General features: G+C 51.1%; 1 long non-coding RNA gene and 1 other non-coding gene across 2 annotated transcripts; one reads left to right on the plus strand and one right to left on the minus strand.

Annotated features, from left to right (window-relative positions):
- Positions 1 to 8,816: 8,816 nt before the first annotated feature.
- TRNAC-GCA (transfer RNA cysteine (anticodon GCA)) lies at positions 8,817 to 8,888 on the minus strand. The gene has a single exon. It is a non-coding gene; the product is annotated as a tRNA-Cys (tRNA).
- A 2,695-nt stretch (positions 8,889 to 11,583) lies between these two features.
- On the plus strand, positions 11,584 to 16,181 carry LOC139038608 (uncharacterized). The gene is made up of 2 exons (XR_011491629.1): positions 11,584 to 11,635; positions 15,967 to 16,181. It is a non-coding gene; the product is annotated as an uncharacterized lncRNA (long non-coding RNA).
- The last annotated feature ends 322 nt before the right edge of the window (positions 16,182 to 16,503 follow it).

The raw sequence follows: 16,503 nt of genomic DNA on the forward strand, positions 1-16,503 counted from the left end.
TATTTTTGTCTATTCCTTTTCTTTGGAGTGTGACAGGCCTCTTGAGTCAAAAATGAAAGTGTTAGTTGCTCAGTTGCGTGACCCCAGGGACTGTAGCCCGCCAGGCTCCTCTGTCCGTGGGATTTCCCATGCAAGGATACTGGAATGGGTAGCCATTCCCTTCTCCAGGTTATCTTCTGGGCCCAGGGATCCAACCCAGGTCTCCTGCATTGCAGGCAGATTCTTTACCGTCTGAGCCACCAGGGGAGCTTTTATGTACACCATGCTGCTCGCTCCTGGGCAGGTTGTGAACCTGACCTGTGCTGGGTGTGTTCGCTTCCCCTGGCAAGGTGGATGAGAAGCCTGTGTTCAGCCGCAGGGGGAGCTCTGGGAGGCCCGGCAGCACCAGGAACACTGGAAGGGGGTTCTTAGTGTCAGGGGAGGTGGTGACGGGGGGTGGGGTGGGTTCCATCCCTAGAAAGCCACCAGCCTTCAGGTTGCTCATTGTCAGTCATCCTCAACTTCATGTTAATGTTTTCACATGTCTCCAAAGCCCTATTAAATAACATCACTTATTTTTAAAAATGCCAAGTGAACTCTTCACCCAACTGTCTAGTGATGTGTAGCATCACTGCACACAGATGTCTCCAGGATGTTCTTGGGGTTTCTCCTTGGAGAAGACACAGCTCTGTCCACCACTTGCTTCATTCTCTACTGAGGACACCCTGCCTCCCCAAGCTCTGCGCATCAAGTGTACCCGCCGCATCGGGCACTCGCAGCAGGTCTCATCTTTCCGTGCGGTCAGCGCCCGTTAACATCCTGCGTTGTTCATGCAATCACAGTTTCAGCTTCCTCCTAAGAGGCTGCCTGTGACACCACCTCTCCCATCAGCCCCTTACCAAAGTATGAGTCTGGGAGATGTACGTGGCTAACTTGCAAGAGGCAAAAGCACAGTGGTATTCAGGGAGTTTTCTGTCCAGAACAGAAGCCCCAGAGACGGGAATGCTCATGACTGATTGTAGATGAGTTTCTTATTGGATAACAGCCTTCAAGTCTAATGTGAAGTGTGTCCTTTGAAAGGTGTATGTACGGTTCAGACAGACTACTTCATGAGATGGGATGGTTTCAAAATACTCCCTGGAGAAGATTCCAGTTGAGGTGGAGCTTGACTGGGGTAGGGACAAGCCCTGGTCCTCAGGGCACCGAAGGAGGGTGTGGTGGGGGGGGACGTCCCCACGCTCAGGGCTCAGTTCCTTCGTTTACTTGGGAGATGAGAGAATGGTACTAAATTATCAACAGTCCTTGCTTAAAAATTGGGAGACTGTTCTGTCCACTAATTCCACTAGGGTCTGTTTGTTAAGGTTGTTGGACCAGAAAGCAGTTACATAGGTTAGGCTCCAATGGAGGAGGCTCTCTGTGACAAAAATGGTGCTCATAGAATGCTTTCGATGTCAGAAGACAGTGTGTTGAACAACATGATTTCCCAGGTCGAGGAGAATCGCCCTGGCAGGACCCCAGCAGGGTCGGCAAGACCACAGTGCACGTCACCAGCCCCCTGTGCCCGTGAGGTAGGCAGTGCTACCGCACAGACCCTTGGATTCACAAATGAAGCATTTGAAAACTGAGGAAAAGTGATTAAATTGGCATTGAAGAACCCTCACTGCCATCTGTCATGAAAATAGACCTTTTTCAAATCATTTTAAAGTTTACTTTCTTCCTAATGCTTTTGGATAAGAGGCTGCTCAGGCTAGTCATTGGAAAAATGCCAGCTTCTGCTTCTGTTTCGTTAGCTCTGTGTGTTATTTGTGTAAACAGTTAGCAATTAGATTCTCTAGCCCTAGAAAAATCACCCCGTTTTCCCACACAGGCTGGCCATTGATGGGTGATTTCCCCCAATAGTTTCTAGAATAGGCTCACTAAAAGATGTGTTTAATTTTTCCGAGAGATGGGGTAAGACATTAAAAATATAATATTCCCAGGTTCCCAACATACAGGGTTGTGCTAAGTCAAACTTTCACTTAAAAATGAGGGAATTCATTTTCTGTAAATCATCACTTAACTATATTTTTGGTGGTTAATGCATACATGTTGAAGTGAAAGAATTAAAAAAAAAAAAAACCCAGAGAAAGTACCTACAACTTGGGTTCAGAACTAAAATAGCAGTGTCTGTAAAGAAAACCAGGAATCATGGTTAGTGGGGGTTGGCTTAGGGGGTGAGTTTCAGAAAACCCAGATCGTGAAGCGTTGGCTGTAACCATGGCTACAGTGAGAGGCTTTTTCTGTGATATATTGTGCCACGTTCCCATTATTATCGATCTGGCAGAATGAGCATGTTTATTAACAGGCTATAGCCTATCACCTGACCAAAGAATTGGGCTCACTTTTATTTAAATGTCAATTTCAGGTAAGTGTAGAGTAGAATCCAGTCACCTCATTAAGGGTCAGCCTACTGTTTTTTTCTAATCAGTGGCATCTTGTGTAAACCTAAAATTGTGTGTGTCAGTGGAATTTGAGGAACTCGGGTTGCATTCAGATGCACTGTCGAATTTGTTATTTAAATGAAGCTGCAGGGCTGGTCCTGGGTGTTTGAGGAACCCTCCCTGGAAGGAGGGACGGGACTCGGCACAACCCTGGCCAGTGGTCAGGGAGGCAGAGTCCCGCCGAGGAAGGCCGCTGTGCCTGTGAACCGGGACAGACCGCTGGCCATCGGAAGGGGTGACTGACGTGGAGTGTGTTCTAAGTGCCGGGGGCACTTTGATTTTATTCATCACTATACAGGCAGTCCGTGCTGGCTGAGAAGGCAAGTTCTGGGGCCCGTGGTCCCAGGCTGCTCTCCCAGGCCCTGCGGACAGTCGCTGGGTGTTTCTGTACTTGCCTTTAGGCTATCTTGTGCCTCCTACCTCCCAAGGGGACAGGGAAGACCAGATGAGGTAATGGGTATAAAAGCTTCTGGTACAGTGTCGGCTGCGTACTGAGCATTCAGTAGATGTGAGTTATTACTATTTTCTCAGTCTGAGCTGCCCCCAGGAGGCTGGAAATGTTCGTGGGACTGGGGGTGGGGGGAGCACAAGGGTCCCTGCTCTGCAGACAGGCTGCTCACATCTGTCCACGGAGAAGGGAACTTCAGACCCGGGTGCGAGGTGGCAGGGCAGCCATTTGAACAAATACCCATCACCCCGGGCAGAGCACGGCCGCGCCTCAAGAGAAGGGGGTGCTTTGTGCACTTGGGAACTCGGGCAAAGAAGCATTGGAGGAAGTGGGACGTGGACATTCAGGGCTTCCCCTGGGGGCAGGGCAGTGCCCGGCCGGGTGAGGGCACAGGAAGCTGAGCCCCATCCCTCCGCGAGGAACCCCACAGGAGGCTCTTGGACTGGGCTGGGGCTCGGGCTCCCAGGAGAGCACCTGCGGAGTTTCACCCACCTTGCAGGGAGTGAGCTTCAGGTGGAAAAATGGAGCGGTGGCCAGCTGCTTTAAACACAAATGCCACCGTCGGTATTTCCTGTAGAAACACAATAAAACTGCAGAGAAACCCGTGTTCATGGCCTCAGCTGACTGTGGGGTTGGGAAAGTTAACCCAGATGCTCACACTCATCTCAGTGCCAACTCCTAGGCACAGTCTCCTGGTGCCCTCTTACGACTCAGGTGTACCTGTGTGTGAGTCCACACACACACACACACACACACACACATTTGGGCTTCCCAGGTGGCACTAGTAAGAAAGTGAGTCACTCAGTCAAGTCCGACTCTGCGACCCCCATGGACTATACAGTCTATGAGATTCTCCAGGCCAGAATACTGGAGTGGGTAGCCTATCCCTTCTCCAGGGGATTTTCCCAACCCAGGAATCGAACCAGGGTCTCCTGCATTGCAGGTGGATTCTTTACCAACTGAGCTATGAGGGAAGCCCAGTGGTAAAGAACCCGCCTGCCAATGCAGGAGACATCAGAGACGCACGCAAGTTCCATCTCTGGGTCAGAAAGATCTCCTGGAGGAGGAAATGGCCACCCACTCCAGTATCTCTGCCTGGAGAATCTCATGAACACAGGAGCCTGGCGGGCTACAGTCCACGGGGTTGCAAAGTCAAGACTAAGCACCGCACGGCTCCTCGCGTCCGCCCTCCCCGCGCAGAAAGCCGGGCTGTCGCGGACACTCTGCTGTCGTAGTCAGGGCTGTCTACCCCTAACCGGCAGCTCGAACAAAGGCGGTGTTTCACAGAGAGCGTTTCCAGCGTGCCTGCTGCCGGACGCGGGTGCCAAGGGGTCTGAGGTGGAGGGCAGCCTGGCTGGATGCGTTCCTGCCGCCTGCTGAGAGGCCGTGGGAACCGCCAACTGGTGGGTGAGCGACAGTGAGGACCGCTCCCCAGTGCCTCAGGCAGCCGGCCTCGCTCCCCACCGTCAGACTCCTGGGTCAGTCCTCAGCGCGCCAGGAGAGCTCGACCTTCCCGCTTGTCCTTGTGGGTTCAAGTGGCCGTCTCCTCCAGGTACCTGCTCAGCCCTGCAACGTGAGTGGGGGCAGTCCAGCCAGGCAGAGCAGGGTCCCCGCGGGACCAGCCGTTTTCCAGGTCTGTCTTCTCGGAGCTCGGACAGCCTTCCAGGTGCGGGTTCTTCTCCACGGGGACCCAGGCGGCCCCGGCCTGCTGCTCCCTCCCATGGCACCCGGGGGGCCCGGGCAGGGCAGGGCAGGAGTCCCGTTTCCCAGGTGACAAAACATAGGTCCAGGTGCCACCAGTGGCCACAGGGTCTCATCCTACTTTCTCTTCCTGTAAGCTTTGATTCAGTGACACCCATAGCTCAGCTGGTAAAGAATCCGCCTGCAAGGCAGGAGACCCCGGTTCAATCCCTGGGTTGGGAAGACGCCCTGGAGAAGGGAATGGCAACCCACTCCAGTGTTCTGACCTGGGGAACTCCATGGACTGTAGCCCATGGGGTCGCAAAGAGTCAGACACGACTGAGGGACTTTCCCTCGGTGATACCCGTAGATTTGCCCACAGTTGTGGCGCCTGATCGGGGCTAGGGGGACAAAGAGTGCAGGCCCCGGGCCCCTCGTCCACACGGAACTCCAGGAGGAGCAGGCCCAGCCCCCTGCCCATGTCTGGAGGGTGCGGGGGGCCTTCCAGGGGAAGTCACCCCCAAACCAGGTCTTCAGGTACATTCCTTTTTTTTTTTTTTCCTGTTCCTAACATAAGAGACTGGCCAGGGCTTTTAATCTACAAAATGGTAGATTACCTTAGTTCTCTCTTAGCCTGAATTTTATTCCTTCTCTCTCCTCCACCCCAAAGGTTCATTTCTATTACCAAGCAGTAGAGAGTTTAAGTCTGATTTCTTTTCACAACTTTACTTAAGTGCTTTGAACACATGCCTCAGGGAACTAGAATCTTCTTCCTGTTTATTAGATACTACACTTCCAGGCTTTCTAACATTGTGGGATTTTCCGATGAGGATGGAATGATAAGAGGGTACCCCAGCATCATAGCTCTGGGGTGACTCGATTAATAGCAGTTTTGAAATCCTTGTTTCCTTTGCTGAAACAGAAACAACAGAACCTGTTACGAGACCGGTGTGTGAGAGTGTGAACGCAGGGCATTAGCCCCGCTTCCTCAAATTAGTCTGCAAACACCCCTCCTCGAATGATAGCATCTAAAAGACCACCTGCTCACTGTTTACAGTAGCCATGAACACAACCTCAATGTCCATCAACAGAGGAATGGATAAAGAAGATGCGGTCCATACTCACAGCGAAGTATTCCTCAGCCGATGAAGAATGAGCAACACGGATAGACCTAGAGATGTCATACTGAGTAAAGTCAGACAGAGAAAGAAACATCATATGACATCCCTTCTATGTGGAATGAAAAGAAATGACACAAATGGATTTATTTACGAAACAGAAACAGACTCACGGACTTAGAGAATGAACTTGAACTTAGGGTTCCCAGGAGGGAAACCGTGGGGAAGGATAGTTAGGGAGTTTGGGACAGACATATACACGCTGCTATAGTTAAAATGGATAACCAACAAGGACCCACTGTATAGTATGGGGAGCTCTGTCTCAATGTGATGGACTGGATGGGAGGGGAGTTTGGGGAAGAATGGATACATGCATAAGGATGGTGGAGTCCCTTTGCTGTCTACCTTAAACTATCACAAAATTGCTAATTGGCTATCCTCCAATTTAAAATAAAAGGTTTAAAAAAATAGAAAAAAAAAACCTGTTAATCCCATGGAGTTTGACTAAGTTGCACCTACTTCAGTCCATCTCAAACAAACAATTAACAAGGAAATGAGAGGATCCAGCCTCAGTGACAGACTGCATCTGGGCATAGAATCTTGTCTGCTGTTTCCCCGTCATTCCTGTGACAAGTTTTGTTGTTTACTGATCAAGCTGCCTTTGGCCAAAGCGGCTAGGCTTTGTCCAGGACATCTCAATCTCTTAGAAATCCAAATGAACAAATATACTCCCCTGGAACAAATATAAAATGACTCCTGTAGGTATCAAAAAATTCTTCAGGCTATCTCTTAAGGAAGCCAGAATTTCCAGCGGCAATTAAATTGCATAATTGGATACAGGAAAAATGTTATAATTGCTCACAGCAGCAATTTACTAGGATAGATGTTACTTATGACATGTGTCAAAAAGGTCAGAGTTTATATTTCCTTGGACATGAACCTAATCTTTGAAACTCTAAAAGTTACACTTTTTGGTCATTAATTTTTTTTTACAAGCAGAGATTTTGACAATTAACCCAGTTAATAAAGGTCAAATTTCAATTTTTTTTCCAATTTCTGGAGCACTTATTTCTTTCTGAAAATGGGAAGATAGAGGATGATAAATAGTTATTAAATGAATACAGGGATGTAGTTCGGCTGTCAGGGTGATGATTATAAAACAGCTGATCCCGGAAGAACAGAATTGCTGTGTATCTGATGGGAAGGAAAGTAGATTACAAGCCGAGGAAATAGAAAAATTAAGCCCAAATACTGTGTGCTGTTAGTAGGATAATATGAGTATAGGAGCTTGTTCACTCACCTCAGGATTCTAGTCATTCAAATTATGTAGATTTCAGGCATCAAGTCTCCAATCTGCACATTTTGAAGTAAGTAATTTCTGCAAACTGGCAACGAAGTACAACGTGTGTTAAGGGAAAGTGTCACCCTGAATCCCTGAAATGACCCACGGGCAGACGAGCAAACAGCCATCAGGCAGCTAGGTCTCCGGCGACCGGAGGCCAAGGGTGAAGCTGAGCGATGGGCATCCTGCTTGCCCTTCCCCCACACCGCCGCCGCGGGCAGCCCCCAGAGCCGTGTCCACGAGGGATGGAATTCTGTCATCTCTTCCCGGCACGGGAAACAGCGGAGAAACGACCTCAAGACCTCCTCCGCCCCGGAACAGAAGACAAACCAAGCCTCCCTGTCCACTCTCAACCCAACCCAACCCACGCCCTCCCTCCGCCCTGGGTCACCGACCCGGGCCATCTCCCTTCCCCTGCTCCGCTCGCGCCCCCTGGTGGCCGTGCCCGCCGGGACAACCCGCCCAACGGAAAACGGCGCCGAGCCCTTGCATTCCACCGCCCGGGGAGCAGGTACCTTCCCGCACCCAGCCAAGAACTTTCTTCTAGAGGTGGGCTTTTGCTGGTGTTGGGTGTCTGGGGCTTGCTGGTGCTGCCGTTATATTGTGCAAATAAACGCTTCTCAGCACGGAGATGCTCAACATTAAGGACCATTTAAGACCTACAGTTACACCTATTTATCCAAAAAGTACTGATGATGTGCATGGAGCCAGGACCCTGCCTTGTCCACAGGTGCCCTATGGCCCTGGATTTCCCCCACCCCTGCTATCCAGCTTCTGGACCCTTAAGCTGTGACTGAGGTCCTCCCTGCATGCCCCCTGCAGCACTCCCGCCGCGAGATTTGACTTTGCAGTCGATCCCCGACACCCCATTTACAGCCCCGTGTGCCCACTGCTCCTTTCACAGAGTAGGTGCCCAAAAAATGCCCTAGAAGAACAAAGCGCAAGCCATTCAGCTCAGCAAGAGGTGAGCTAAAACTGAAACTGTAAACAGCCAAAAAAAAGAAAAGAAAACAAGAAGCAGTCTTTTACAAAATATAATTTGGAAAATGGTTAGAACGGTGACTTTCACTAGAATGCTTTATTCCCAACAATTCCACAACATTCTGCCTGCAGGCAGAGGGGACAGATGGACGGATAGGAGCTCACAGGGTGACCTCACACTTTCAGGAAGGAAAGGTCACTCTCTTGAAGAACTGTGGTCTGCAGGCAAAGACACAACTGGCTTTACAGAATTCCTGGGAGCAGCCTGTCCTCAGGGACACCTGCCGCTCAGAGGGTGCGGAAGGGAAACGCAGGAGCGCAGAGCAGCATCTGCCGATCCCGAAATATCCCTGCAGGCTGCGAACCTGCGTTAAATCTGAGTGCACCTGATGCTCTGGGTCCTTCGTGGGGCCCGGTTAAAAGACGCCATGGTGTCTTAGCCGTGGAACTGTAGCGAAGATGACTCTGGCCTGCGCTGGCTTCCTGTTGACCTTCTGGGCCATGAGGGACCCGGCCCAGTCCTCTCCCACCTCCCCACTCCTCCTGCCCCTCTTCCCTCTCTGGCTCCAACCCCCTCTTTCCGCCCCGTCTTTCCTCCTCCTTGCCCACAATAGCTTGTTTCAGACATTTTATTGCATCTACAGTCTGCCCAGTACCTACAGGGGAAAAATGAAAGTGAAGGTTGCTTAGTCATGTCCAACTCTTTGTGACCCCATGGACAATACAGTCTATGGAATTCTCCAGGCTAGAATACTGGAGTGGGTAGCCTTTCCCTTCTCCAGGGGCTCTTCCCAACCCAGGGATTGAACCTGGGTCTCCCGCCTTGCAGGCGGATGCTTTACCAGCTGAGCCACCAGGGAAGCCCACCAGGGGAGCAGACCCCTGAACTGGATGGAATCAGGGTTGGTCTGGGCACGTCAGAGGGATGCAGGGCGCTCAGGGGAGGTGGATGGGAGCCTGGCCCCAGCAGCCAGCAGTGCTGTCCCCAGTGGACAGGGAGGCAGCTGGTGCCTGGCTGTTCTGCGCTGGCAGGTTGGAGCCAGGGATGGGGCCGAGATAAAGGAGGCGTCCCTGAGATGGCTGGAGGCTGGTTACAGAGCCGCCCATGACCCCCCCACCAACCTGGTAGAAGAAATGGGGCTTTTCTCCTTTGGGGAGGGGCTCCCTGAAGTGTAGACAGATCCCCATGGCGCTCTACACGGCGCCTGGGGGTGCAGGCCAGAGGAGGGAGCCGCCGGGGCATCTGCAGCATAAACTCCAGGGCAGGCGGAGAGGTCCGGCCGGAAGGTTCAGAAGAAAGGCAGGTGGGTGGGAGGCGCCTGTGAGGGAGAGGCGAGCCCAGGACCACAGCCTGGGGCCTGCAGATGCCATTAGCCGAAACTGCCCTGGGGATGGGGTGCGGGTCTCCTGGGGGACAAACAAGCCCCCGCTGCACCTCAGCACAGCCCTGGAGGAAGGTGGATTCAGTCCAGCCCTTCCACCACGTGATTGGGTTACTTAACAGACCTCCAGTTTCCCCACCTGGACCTCAGATTAGCAGCTAAAGAACCCGCTGGTGGAACACCAGCCCTGACTCTCCTCGCTCAGGTGGTCCCCTCCTCCCCCCCCACCCCATGCTCCAGAGGCACAGGACTCTGCCCTTGACTCTGCTCTCGCCGTGAAATGAATAAACGTCCTCACGAAGCATGGGATTTCGGCTCAATTTCAGCAAACCTACCCGAATCTGAAGTGTTTGGGGAACTACCTGTGTAAGTGAGTCCCTTTGGAGTCCCTTCAAGCTCCACACTGAGCTGGCCTGTCTCCTATTTCCAGCGGAGCTCTCCGCCTCCCCACGCCTGTTCCTCCCCGCTCTCCCCACTCCCCACTTTAAAGGACTGCACGCAGGGGTAGCTGAAGACTCTCTAACTTTCCCTGAAAACCCAGATGCATAGATTTGACTGGCTACATAATTGAAAAGAAATTTTTATCGGATTATCATTGAGATCAAACCAGTCAATCCTAAAGGAAATCAACCCTGAATATTCATTGGAAGGATTGATGCTGAAGCTGAAGCTCCAGTACTTTGGCCACTTAATGCCAAAAGCCCACTCAGTGAAAAAGACCCTGATGCTGGGAAAGATTGAGGGCAGGGGGAGAAGGGGACGACAGAGGATGAGATGGTTAGATGGCATCACTGACTCAACAGACATGAGTTTGCGCAAATGCTGGGAGGTAGTGAAGGACAGGAAAACCTGGTGTGCTGCAGTCCATGGGCTCGCAAAGAGTCAGATGTGACTTAGCAACTGAACACCACCACATAGTTGATTTACAATGCTGTGTTAGTTTCTGGTATACAGCAAAGTAAATCAGTGATACATATATATTTATTCATTATTTTTCAGATTTCTTTCTCATGTAAGTTATCATAGAATATTGAGCAGCGTTCCTGTGCTATACAGTAGGTCCTTGTTGGTTATCTATTTTATATATAGTGTTTGCTGCTGCTACTGCTAAGTCACTTCAGTCGTGCCCGACTCTGTGCGACCCCATAGACGGCAGCCCACCAGGCTCCCCCGTCCCTGGGATTCTCCAGGCAAGAACACTGGAGTGGGTTGCCATGCCCTTCTCCAATGCATGAAAGTGAAAAGTGAAGGTGAAGTCGCTCAGTCGTGTCTGACTCTTCGCGACCCCATGGACTGCAGCCTACCAGGTTCCTCCATCCCTGGGATTCTCCAGGCAAGAGCACTGGAGTGGGCCACCACTGCCTTCTCTGTATGTAGCGGCGTGTGTGTGTTAACCCCAGACTCCTGATCTATCCCTCCCCGTGGTGTGTCTCCTTTGGTAGCTATTGGTTGGCTTTTGATACTTATAAGTCTGTTGTGTAAATAAGTTCATTTGTATTATTTGTTAAAAATTAGATTCCATGTATGAATGAATGATATCCTATGACATTTGTCTCTGTCTGGCATACTTCCCTTAGTTTGATAATCTCTAGGTCCATCCATGTTGCTGCAAGTGGTGGTGTTTCATTCATTTTTACGGCTGAGCAACACTCTATTGCATATATGTAACACATTTTCTTTATCCATCCCTCTGCTGATGGACATTTAGGTTGTCTCCACGTCTTGGCTATTGTAAACAGTGCTGCAATGAACACGGGGCACCTGTATCTTTTCGAATGATGGTTTTCTCTGGGTACATGCCCAGAAGTGGGATTGTTAGGTCATATGGCAGTTCCATTTTTAGTTCCTCACTGCCTGTATGTAATTCATCTCGTCAGTGTCTGTTTTTATTCCTGTATTTCCTTTGCATAAATGAGTGTATTAGACTGCCTTCCTTCTCCCACGAAGGGCAATGTGCTATAGAAACTCTCTTGCACTTTGCGTTTTTCACTTCACTGCCTATCCTGGAAATCACTCCAGGTCAGCTCACGAAGACCGTCCTCCTCTACTGTGTGGAGGTACCAGAGTTGACTCAACCCCTCTCTTATTCATAAACTTCTATGCAGTTTCCAGTATTTTACAATAACAAACAACATTACAATGAATGATTTTGTGTGCATCTATTTCACATGTTGCGGGTGTGTCTTCAGGACAGATTCCGAGAAGTGGGATTGCTGCGCTGACAGGTAAGTGCATACATAGCTCTGTTGGGTATTGCCACATTTTCCTGCAAGGGAAGTACTAATTTGCATGAATGCAAATGCAGAAGTGCATGAGAGCACCTGTTTCCCACAGTTCACCAACAGAATATGTTGTATTTTAATTTTTGTTAGTCTAATAGGGAGAAAATTGTCCATAGGTATTGCTTTAAATTGCATTTCTCCACGATGAATGAGTTTGGACACTGTTTGATGTTTCAGGGCTTTGTGAATTGTCTGTTCATGCTTTTCTCCCATTTTCCTGACTGCTCCCATGAGTGGGGAATGGAACCAGGTGGCAGGGAGCAGGGCAGGGTGGCCAGGCTCTGAGTCAGGACCTCTGCAATGTTTCCCAGACTTTCACATGTCCTTTACATTGCCCCCCAAATCAAACAAACCGAGATATGAGAGTAGCCCCAAATGGAATAACCCCCACCAACAATTAACCAAGACACATTGCACATGAATAGCACACTTACCCTGTAGGGTATGGGGAAGGAACGAACCTAAGTAACTTTGGAAATCAGTGTCTTCACTGGATGCTGTAAGGTCACAGGGGAAAGAGCTGCACACAGATCCAGTCAGGAAATGAGTCTCTCGAAGGGGAATGGGTCAGCAGGCAATCCTGAAACTCCTCTCTACGGCCACGAGAACTGAACTAATAATCATATTGCAGATTACAAGAGCTGGTTTTCTCACTGTTGGAGAAAGAAGTTACAAAGGAGGAGAAGAGGAAAGCTAAAATGATTCCTGTGATTTGTATGAACTCATGGTTTTTACTGTGTGTGATGAGACAGGGAGACCAGGATCATGGATGTGCGTGCATGTGCTTAGCACATGTAGAACACACAGGTTTCCCAGCTCTGTCCACGGAGTGGGCCTGGAAGCAGTGACGTCCCAGGAACAGTGAGCACCCCTAGTGCCTAATCTTGGTCTCTAAGCACCACCCTCCAATAAAGATTCCTGGGAGAATTGGCCTTAGGACTGGAGCAGGGAAAATACAAGATGAGCTTGGATTGGCCATTTTGTGGTATCAGGACGTTAGGAAGTGATAAAAATGATGGAACAGTTTATACAGCAAAATAAATAATGGTAGTATTGGGTCATAATACATAGATTACAACATCTGCCCATGAGTCCATACTGATATAAACAATCAATTCAATAAATAAATGGAGAAAAGGGCAAGTTCTTCCTTACAGTCAAATTCCTATTTATTAACATAAAAGAAAAGAAGAAAACCGAAAGTGAGCATCTAGCAAACATCACGCTATTAATTGTGGTGGACGAGATCTACCAATGGATGCTAAAATTAATGCGTGAACGTTCAGGAAGAAACAAAAGTTGCGTGGCCTCAAAGTACCTTCCTCAAGACATGTATTGATTAGAAAGGAAAGATCAGAGCTGGACAGTGGAGAGGCCTGGCAGACAGCACCTTAAACAAGTGACCAAGGTCAACATCACCAGTGACGAGACACAGACACCATGAACTCCTGATATGAGGCAGCGAGCAGGACACAGCATCACCTCCGTGGGATTCTTGCCAGAAATGGAAAACCTCAATCCAATCCTGACAAAACAATCACGCAGACCCAGATTGAGGGACCTTTTACAAAATAGCTTGTCGATACTCTACGGACGTGCCAGGACCGTGAACGACGAGGGAAGACGGAGGAACTGTTAACAGACTGGAGAGGATGAAGGAGCCAGGAAAATGAAGGGGTGTGGGATCCTGGGTGGGACGCTGGAACCTGTTAACATCTGAGAAAGGTCTGAGTTTAATCAGTAGCCGTGTTCATTGCCTGCATTTGCTCGCTACACTCTGGTCATGCAAGACATGAACTTGAGGTCAAGCTGGGTGGCAGATACACGGAAACTTTGCACTGTTTTTATAGCTTTTCTGTGAGTCTGGATTCAGTTCAAAAATACAGAGCAAGACCCTGTGTCCTGGCTGTGACTGCCTGGGCCTGAACCGCAGCCTGTCACTTCCCGCTATGTACCGGGGTCCCAGGCCTGCCCGCGTGGACAGGGTCTCCATGAGAGAGCCCTCAGGAAGCTCTAAGGACCGTGCCCAGGGGCAGCTGCTGCGTTCTCGGGGCTGCGAGGAAATCGAGCTGCCAGGCTGCACACAAAAATTTTTTTTTTAATTTCTTTTAAAAAAGTACAGCAAGAACCGCAGACAAATCTGTGGCAGCACATAAGGGTCCAAGTGGTGCTTTTTTGTTTTTGAAATGAAATGCTGAGAGACTGGTAGCCCACACAGAGGAAAAAGGACAGGGTTTTCCAGGCAATTGAAAAACTCAGCCAATAGCAACACATGCTGGAGCTCATCTCTAGGGGAGAGGGTCGCATGCATGGAGCACTTACCTGTCTGGTGGGCTTTTGGGTGCGAGCCCACCATTCCCAGCCAGCCAGGGAGGGCGGGTCATGGCGCCATCTCACCGATGCTTCCTCTAGGGCCTGGGCCCCTCTCCCCTGGGCCTGGAACCCTCTGGAAGGCCCTTCCTGTCATCGCCTGCTTGAAAGCCCCCTCCTTTCCTAGCTCTCCTTGTCTGCCGCCCACCTGTGCCATCCCCCACCCCATGGACATGAGCCCTCGCCCGGAGTGGGGAGCAAGCCTGCCCCCACCCTGACATCAGGACGTGGGTGCTGCACGGGACCTGGATTATGGTTTGCCTCTGAGGCCATCTGAGTCCCCCCACCCAGGGACTGGCAGAGACGGAAGAGATAACGGGAGGGATGCCAAGTGCAGCCGCATGCGTTGGGCGCTCCCTGTGAGTCAATCACTCCCCTTCGAGGCTCCGAGGCCACCTGGTTTGATGACCTAGGAGGCTGAGGCCCAGCGAAGGTAGTGCATGAGTGTGCCTGCATGCATGACCCTGCAGATGTGAGTGTGAGTGTGTGTGAGTGTGAGTGTGTGTGAGTGTGCGTGCGCACTGGGACCTGGGCAGCCCGGCTGCAGCCCTCCCCCGACGACACGACGAGCTGTGATGACCACCTTTGTCCAGAAAGGAGCTGGACCCAGAGAGGCCTGTGACGCCCCCCACCCCTCACCCACCCCACGGGCAGAGCCAGGGGGAGGCTGACCAGGGCCGCCTGCTGAGTCCACTGCCCTGGCCTCAAAGCCTCTGGCAGCTTAGGAGGGGCCTTCTGGCCTCAAATGACCAAGAAAGCTTCTTGCAACAAAGACAGAGACCCTTTTCCTGCAGGACGTTGCTCCAATGGCACCTCCACAAAATCGGGAAACCCTTCCTGCTGCCTCTCCCCGTGGTCTCCTGTGTGCGTGCCGATTGCGCGCTGAGTCACTCAGTCGTGTCCGACTCTCTGTGACCCCGTGGACTGTAGCCCGCCAGGCTCCTCTGTCCGTGGGATTCTCCGGGCAAGAATACTGGAGTGGGCTGCCATGCCCTCCTCCAGGGGGGTCTTCCTGACGCAGGGATCCAACCTGAGTCTCTTACGTCTCCTGCCTTGGCAGGCGGGCTCTTCACCACTAGTGCCACCTGGGAAGACTCCGAGGGGCTTTAATGATTTCTTTCTATGTCCACCTTCACCACTAAAGTGTGACCTCCTCAATGTCAAAGGCTCCTCAAATTCAACCTTCAGTTCAGTCACTCAGTCGTGTCCAACTCTTTGCGACCCCATGGACTGCAGCATGCCAGGCCTCCCTGTCCATCACCAGCTCCGGAGTTTACTCAAACTCATGTCCATTGAATCGGTGATGCCATCCAACCATCTCACTCAGCCTCCACACGTGCCTTTTTCTAAACCCTGGGCCACATGTAACCCAGCGCCCGCCGTCAGAACATTCATTTCTTTACCCAGGGAGACATAAAGATAATATTAATATAATGGACCTCAGTACCTCCCAGAGTCCTTGAGACTCGACATCCCTTCTTTCTCCACCAAATTACCAGGGTCCCTCCATCCCCGAGGCCTTGAAGGATGGTAATGGATCTTTGACACTTGGGAAGAAGGTGGATCACCCCCGTTTTCTAGAGGAGGAAAACTGAGGCCTCAGAGGCCAAACGGACTCCCTCGCACCTGCCGGGAGAGGACGCTGCGACTTGCATTCAGCTTCGGGACTCTGGTCCTGCCCCTTCCCACCACTCGGTGACCAGCTTGCGGCACGCCTCCCGGGGCTGTGCGTTTCCTCTGTGGGCCTTGGAGACTCTCCTGTGGGGACGAAGCATCTCACCTCTCTTTTCTCTTATTTAAAAACAAACTAGGCTATTTTTCACCACCCACACGCTGCATCCAGCTATATTAAAACACTCCCTTCCTTGACTATATTCTATTATGCGGTATTACTTTTCCACCAGCTATTTGTCTTGCAAGAAGAAACCCGGAAGCAGCTTCGCCTCCATCACAGTAAAGAGGCTCAGCCTTTATTAGTCTAAGTGCGTCCGAGGGACTGTGATGGATGGTGTGCCCGTGTACCTTGAGGACCAGTGAAGGCACCTCCAACAATGGGACAGGCGCGTGGATGTTCCAAGAAATAAACAGGCCCATAGGCATGAAGTGGGCATCAACTGGGCCTTTCTTGGCTTTCAATGAGCTGCTCAGTATGGGGCAAACGGGTGGGCCACCTTCACACCCTCCCATCCAGGGGTGACTTGCAATCCCATCTGACCGTTCCCGTGGCCCGAGATAGGGGCTTGTCCGTCTCGTGGATGAGGAAACCAGGTCAGAGAGAAGAGCCGGGAGAGGAACATAGGACCTAGGCTCCGGCCAAGTTCGGTTCCTGGCTCTCGGGGCTCCTGGGCCACATGGGTCCCCTTTCAGGAAGGGAGGGGAGGGCCTGGAACTCCTGGGGGGCTGCTGTTCTGGAGGGAGAATCCTATAACACGCCAGGACAC

This window comes from Odocoileus virginianus, chromosome 16, assembly GCF_023699985.2.
Source record: "Odocoileus virginianus isolate 20LAN1187 ecotype Illinois chromosome 16, Ovbor_1.2, whole genome shotgun sequence".
NCBI classification, from domain to species: Eukaryota; Metazoa; Chordata; class Mammalia; order Artiodactyla; family Cervidae; genus Odocoileus; species Odocoileus virginianus.